Source organism: Herpailurus yagouaroundi, unplaced genomic scaffold (assembly GCF_014898765.1).
Source record: "Herpailurus yagouaroundi ecotype Mexico unplaced genomic scaffold, PumYag 29, whole genome shotgun sequence".
NCBI classification, from domain to species: Eukaryota; Metazoa; Chordata; class Mammalia; order Carnivora; family Felidae; genus Herpailurus; species Herpailurus yagouaroundi.
The window spans coordinates 5,960,969-5,968,601 of NW_024412377.1; the positions used below are offsets into that span (position 1 = coordinate 5,960,969).

The 7,633-nt window shown below is 43.5% G+C and overlaps 1 long non-coding RNA gene across 1 annotated transcript; it reads right to left on the bottom strand.

The window, feature by feature from the left end:
* Positions 1–200: 200 nt before the first annotated feature.
* Positions 201–6,874, bottom strand: LOC121042501 (uncharacterized). The gene is made up of 3 exons (XR_005796260.1): positions 6,508–6,874; positions 2,043–2,170; positions 201–1,231 (listed from the first exon to the last, which is right to left on the bottom strand). It is a non-coding gene; the product is annotated as an uncharacterized LOC121042501 (long non-coding RNA).
* Between the last annotated feature and the right edge of the window lie 759 nt (positions 6,875–7,633).

Consider the following 7,633-nt stretch of genomic DNA (forward strand, 5'->3'; position numbering starts at 1 on the left):
TTCAGCTTTTCCCTCCACTCCTGCTCTCTATATCTAGAGAATTCTTCATGTTCTCTCTTCCTTCTGTAATTTCGGCCCCTCCCATCACTCCAACACTTACCCTGCTACCAGGGTCATTGCAGGGACCCTTTAACTAGCCCCACCTCACCCTTATTCCTCCAGCTCTCCTCCCTGCCCACGCCCACCCCTCTCCCCTTACTTCTTAATTCAGTCTATCCAACGTGCTGCAGTCCACTTGATCCCCTCTGATCATCAGGTTTAACGTCAACAGATTTAGGACCATTTACAACATGGCACCAGCACTTATTTTTATCTTCCTTTCCTCACTCTTCCTTCCACCAAACCTCTGCTTCAGGCTCATTGATGAATCTGTGGCCCTTACAATATGCCAGGTGTTTCAGTCTGTTCTCTAGACTTTGGTGCCTTTCTCCTCCCATTATTTTTACACTTGATCTTGTTCACACTTCAGAAGTTTGTCCATCTTGAATAACCTTTATTTTCCAGCCCTCCATTGTCATCCTCTTCTAACCTCTACATGATTGTCTGCCTCATTAACGGGCCTTTTCAGTCATGCCCCTGTGTTTTTGTAGCTTTTGTAGAACTGCAGAGGAGATTTCTGCATCATTGTGTGGTCTCAGACTGTCCTGTTTCCATCCAGGGCTGTGAAACTTAGTCTCCTCTCATCATCATCACCGATTTATGCTGCTTCATTAGCTTAGCATACATTTATTAGGCATTTATTGTGGGATAGTCACTCTGCTAGGTACTGGAGTTAAGAGTAAACACAGCAGATGCCCTGGTCCCAAGACACTCACAATGTAGTAATGACCACTCATATAAAAATAGGGTACAACTCAGTGAGGAAACAATTTAGCCAGGTGCTGTGGGTCTGGCTTGGGTCTGATACATCTACGTTTAAATCTCTGAGCAGAGATCATTTATTATTTCTACCTCACTTAGTATCTGTGTGCCGGTCCTTCCTCTGTAAGGTGAAATTAACAATACCTCTATTATAGGAAGGTTGTGAGGATGAATGTGATAATCTTAGCCCAGCACCTGGCATTGTGTACAAACACAACAGCCGGTCCAGATTGTTACTATAACTCAGCCCGGGCACCAGGGAAACTGTCTGGGAGGGAGGCAGGGGATGTTTCCCACATGACGATGGAGCCATTAGGGCAACAGGGTAAGATTTGAAGAATTAAGTACACTGCTTTTCTCCATTGCAATTCTGAAAAAAAAATGTTGCTTGATGGAAGGATTTGATATAAAATATAAGAAAGAAAAACTGATGAATCAAAATTCAATTTCTGAACATTCATTATGCTGGGGCATCTGGGTGGCTCAGTTGGTTGAGTGTCTGACTCTTGATTTTGGCTCAGGTCATGATCTTAGTTTCGTGAGAGCTCTGACAGTGCAGAGCCTGCTTGGGATTCTCTCTCTCTCTCTCTCTCTCTCTGCCCTCCTCCACTTGCACTCTCTCTGTCTCTCTCAAAATAAATAAATAAACTTAAAAAAAAAAGAAGGGAATTTTCCAAATCTCTGTGAAACTCCCCTTAGAAATATTAAGGAGTAAACTTGGATAATCCAATATACAGAACTTCCCTCTAGTTTGAAAACATACTGTTCTTCCCTCTTATGAGAGTAGAAGTCAAAGAGAAGTCTATGGTTCTCTGGTCAAGGAGTTGTAGAAAAGAGAGGGAGAGAAAGGGGTATCAATTCTGTTTCTCTCACACCTGGAAAGACCAGGCAGGGAAGCCCCTCCTCCAGTGCTACATAATATGTGCGTCGAATATCCTGTATCCTAGATCCTGGACTTCTGTAAGACAGAGAAATGGCAGGGCCGGGGGGGGGCGGGGCAGCCCTCAGAGAATGAGCACTTTCTGTCTGAACTAATTAATGAACTAATTAAGTTGTTGATAAGATGAAGATTTAAGCCTTTTGGTCACAGATTAAGTCTTTTGGGTATGAGGCTTAACGGGACCACAGAGTACGCTATGGACAAAGAAAAATTAACATTTTTTGGCACATATTTTTCTTACCGGAATTTGTACCGTCACTCCACGGGCAGACAGAGGTGAAAAATAGCATGATGCGTATGGGAAAACCATCAAGCGCAGGAGTGAGGCTGGTTGCGTCATCTCACATGGTCAAGTCAAATGTGTAAATCCTTAAGCGGCGACAAGAAGAGATTTACTGAGAATATGTGCTTTGGGCACCTGAATGCTGTGCTGAGTTGTATTTATGTTTATTTTACAACTTCTGTTGGCAATCCTAAAGTAAGAAAATAGGTTCCTGTGTCATCCTATCATGATTTGTCTCTTTTCTAATATTTTGCTTGATATTTTGTTTCTAGCCTGATGTATTTGAAGGCCAAGAGCACACTCATGCACCATTTGAGGGGAACACAAGTTATAAGAAGGAAAGAGATAATTGTTCCCAAAGTTGAAGCCCTACCTCACACCACACATAAAATGAATCAAAGACCTAAATGGAAAATCTAAAACTATAAAACCCCTAGCAAAAGTATAACAGTAAATAGTTGTGACCTTACACCAGGCAGTCTTAGATATTACATCAAACCCACAAGAAACAAGAGAAAAAAAATAGCTAAGTTAGACTTCATCAAAATTAAAAAACTTTGTGCTACAAATGACACCATTAAGAAAGTGAACAAACAATATGAAGAATGGGAGAATTAATTGCAAAACATATATCTATCTAATAAGGACTTGTACACAGAATATATAAAGAGCTCTTACAACTCAATAAAAGAGGCAAATGACTCATGTATACATAGGCAAATGATCTACATAGTTATTTCTTCAAGGAATTTATACAAATGGCCAATAAGCACATGAAAAAATGTTCGATGTTATTGGTCAACCGAGAAATATGACCAAAATCACAATTAAGTATTCTATCACTCCCACTTGGATGCAGCAACACAAAACAAAACAACACAGATAATATCGAGTATTGATGAGGATGTGGAAAAACTGGGATTTTCCTACAAGGCTGGTGGAAATGTAAAATGTTGAAGCTACTCAGGGATATATTCTGGAAGTTCCTCAAAAACATAAATAGAGTTACCATATGACCCAAAGTTTCACTTCTAAATACATACCCAAGAGAAATAAAATATATGTTCACACAAAAATTTGTACGTGTAAGTTAACAGCAGGATTATTTAGAAGTGCCAAGAAATGGAAGAAACCCAAATGCCCATCAAGTGCTAAGTGTAAAATTCAAATGTCGTAAATTCATAGAAAAGAATATCTTTCTTCAATAAAAAGAAATGAAGTCCTATGTATCTTCCAGCACAGATGAACTCTGAAAACATGAAAAAATCTGTAAGGCACAAGACACACTGCTCACCCTATGATTTTCATGCCTGTAGCATGATGGCCATTTCAGCCACAATCGATGATCAAATGGCATTCTCGGTTTAGTTTTTACTTAACTGTGAGAACAAAGTACTACAGCAGACAAGATAAAGACTGCATTTGAATGCAGAGTGTGCAGATGGAAATAAAGAGGCAATGAAAGAAAGTCAAATTTTTCTCAGGACAATTGATCCTTTCTTAATTTAATTTAAAACAATGCCTACAGCTATGCTGATTTCTTATTATTCTGAATTTGAAACTCTCTCTTCCTCTAAATTTATCTTTGTGGATAAAACCTATAATTACTGGTTTTAATCCAAAAGCAATTGGGTCATACATTTTCATGAAAATCAAAGCAGAGTAAAATGACCACATTACAAAAAATCTCTAATAGACAGGCGCAAGCTATCTTTTCTAAACTTTAGATATGAAGAAAAGGAACTTAGTGCAGGCATAAATGTTCATATTTCCATGGACACCAGTCCACAAAACCTATTTGTCTAAATCAAATTGAATGATGGGCATGAGAGGTGTTCTTAATAAGCAGGCACAGAGTGAATTGAATTATCTATTCTGGATTTCCCATGAATATTTCTCATGGTATGTGGTCATGTCACCTTTATAGAGGTTAATAAAAAATTAAAGGGCTGGCCTCTGAAGCGTGAATCAGAGCAAAAGTCAGGTGCAGCAAGAAAATAATTCTGGGCAACTCAGGACACAGCAACTCCAAAGAAACGTTACTGGATTCTCAAGAGTGCATTGGAGTGGTGCACGTTCTATATTTGGCTTTCCCTAGCGTGAGCCCTTGGAAAGATACCAGCCACTCCATCAACCTAGTGTCTCAGGTCCCCACGTTGAACAGTGGGCGCAACTTCCCCAAGAGAACGTTCTCCAGCTCCTGGGACTGTTGGCATCCATTACCATGTCTTGGTGCCACACTTAGAAGGGGAAAGAAGGTGGCTGACATTGGCCTCCTTAAAATACCTGAAAAATGGGGCGCCTGGGTGGCTCAGTCAGTTAAGCGTCCGACTTCAGCTCAGGTCACGATCTCACGGTCCGTGAGTTCGAGCCACGCGACCGGCTCTGGGCTGATGCCTCGGAGCCTGGAGCCTGCTTCCGGTTCTGTGTCTCCCTCTCTCTCTGCCCCTCCCCCGTTCATGCTCTGTCTCTCTCTGTCTCAAAAATAAATAAACGTTAAAAAAATTAAAATAAATAAATAAATAAATAAATAAATAATACCTGAAAAGTAACCACTTTTTGGGCTCATTTTGTAATTAAAGTCCCCCCACTTCTACCAAATTTACCCCAAATGGCAAATACATAAACTCCGTTTCTTTCTGCTTCTTCATTACAAACATTATTTTTAAAAAATGTTTCTTTCAAAACCTCAACAGTCTTTTCTCTAGTTTTCTGCAATCTTGCATCCATAATAAGTAGTTACTCCCCGTTCCACTCTTACACATTTCCTTGGGTCTGAATCATCCCTCCCTATGCCCTTGAAATGACTTCCTTTCTTTCATTTTTCCTCTTTTATTTCCCAGGTCTTAAGTTGCCTTTACCTTCTGATTCTTAACTCTGAACGGCCTCAATGGGAACCATATTGTGACAGTTAATGTGTCGACCTGGCGGGGCCCTGGTGCCCAGATTTTTGGCCCAACAGTAAGTATTGTGGATGTTTCTGCGAAGTTTTTTGTTTTTGTTTTTGTTTCGTGATACTAACATTTGAATCACTGGACTTTGAGTAGAGTAGGTTACTCTCAGTGAAATGGTGGGCTTTGTCAAATCAGTTGAACAATTTAAGAGAACAAAGACTGACTTTCCCAGCCAAGAAGGAATTCTATTAATATAAGGCCTTTGGAATGGACCTGAAACTTTTTTCGGAGTCTCCGACCTGCAGGCTTGCCAAATATATTTTGGACTCTCCATGACAGAGTGAGCCAATTCCTAGAATAAATCTATCTACTATCTATCTATCTATCTATCTATCTATCTATCTATCTATCTATATATCTATCATCTAACTATCTATTCATCTATCTATCTATCTACCCATCCTGTTTCTCTGGGAAATCCTGACGAATACACGTATGTATTGTGTTTTCCTCCCTGTTTATCCTGTCTCTACCTCCTTCAACATCTCTGAGCCTTTAATGCCTCACTTTCTCTCGGAGCCTGGGAAATGCCGTCTCCCTGGGAGGCTGCAGAAACCAGGCCACACGTTCACTATTTCTGCCCAGGAACCTGCTTCTCCCTGCTGTTTTTCATGACACCTGCCCATCTCTAGCTTGACTCCTTCTCCTGCGCTTCCCTCTCCACTTCTGCCCCCTGGAATCTATGTTCTTTATCTATTCCACTCCCCAGGTTCTGTCCCTGGTGTGGGGCACATGGAGTTCAGTTCATCCTGGTCGGTACTAATTTAGGTCCACCTGAAACCAGCCCAGGTAGGTATTTGCTGTGAGCTCTTCCACTTTGCTTGCGTCCTGCTCGCTTAGGGGTTAGTGCCAGCTACCTCCTGCTTCATAAGTCACTCATTGGGTCCTCATGCTCCTCCCGCATGACACTGTTCTGAAAAAGTCATGCTGCATGAGTGGTTTCCCAACCTGTTTCTCCAGCGTGTCCTTGGCGGTGGGCTGTGAGGGCCCTGGTGCTCCTCTGTTTCCACGTGGAAGCATATAAAATGACACTTCCGTGCTCTGCTTTGCAGCAAGTTATATTTTACACACTTCCCAGCCAAATCCCACGGTGATCCTGGACCTGCTCATTCTTCCCGGCCTGAGCCTTTTCTACAGCCACGATCTCAGCACTGGGGCGGGTGAGGCTTTCAGGCATCGATAACGGAACCCCCACTGACATTTCCCCAGTTTGGGATCCTAATTATCCCCGAAGCCTCCCCCCTAATATTGGTTTCTTTGCAGACACACAAATCTCAGCTCAGATACCTTGTGCCCAGGAATAAGATTCATGGTAATTAGGTTCTTAGGGATTAATTAATCCAACTGATAATTCTTGGAAGCTGGCCTCGTGTTTGTCTGCAAACTCCCCAGCCCGTGCCAGAAAACGTTTCCCTGCTGCTTCCCAGCCCCTCCTGTTTCCTGCACGTTTGGGAGAGAATCCGATGCACAAAGGGCAGCGTCCACTTTCTTCTCTGTTTGCTCTCCGTGTTCCGTGTTTTACCGTCCGGCGTCCATGCTTCTTCCTGGCACCCTCACCATTCCCTGCTCCAGTTGGCATAGCCATCCCCGTGGTTGATGCTGCGGAGAGGGTCTCTCGGTGTGTGGCTCCAAATGTCACAGCCGTGTTCTCTATGTCGTCACCAGCTCCGCAGAGCCTCCCAGCAGCCTCCACGGCACACAATCACCTGGCAGCTGGGGACCGCAAGGGACCGAAGCGACAGCATCTGAAGGATATTTCAAAACGAAGAGGCCGAAACATGATTCTGAGGGGGAGGCTTCTCTCTCTGAGCAAGAGGCTGTTGTCCTGGGGGGCAGCGGTGGGCCGGGGCTGACCAATGACAGCTCAGCGCTGATTGTTCAATATCCAAGAGGTTGGCAAGCTGGCTGTGACGTCACAGACCTCAGGTCCTATCCACCCAAGCCTTAGATGGGGTCATCAGCTGTAGCAACCACTCCCACCCAAACACACACTGTTGTGATCACACGGTCTGAAAGCCTGTTTACTGGCGTAACTGCCTTAGCTGAGTGACTGTGACCACCCCGGAGGCAGAAATCCATTTTCTTTGCCTTTAAATGTGCACAGCCTTACTCTATGTCTGCATCTCACAGACCCTCATTAAGTGTTTCATCAAAAGCAGGGCGCCTGGGTGGCTCAGCTGGTTGAGCATCTGACTCTTGGTTTCGGCTCAGGTCACGATCTCACAGTTCGTGGGTTTGAGTCCCGTGTCGGGCTCTGTGCCGACAGCGTGGAGCCTGCTTGGGATTCTCCCTCTCCCTCTCTCTCTGCCCCCACCTCTCTCAGAATAAATAAATAAATAAAAAAATCTCATCGATGAAGAAGCATATAGAAACATAAGAAGAGAAAAAAAGTGGTAGCAACGGAGCCCCTCATGCTGGGAAACAAGGAAAGACTGAGGAAATTCCAAGGGCACCTGTGAGCCCCAGCAACCCTAATGCAGGGAGATCAATGGCTACTTCATCAGGAAAGAGGAGGAGAAACCTCCTGCAGGTTGGAAGAACCCAGCCCGTCTCTGCAACCAGGGAGGGACAGACTTCACCCAGTTTCAAGCTTCT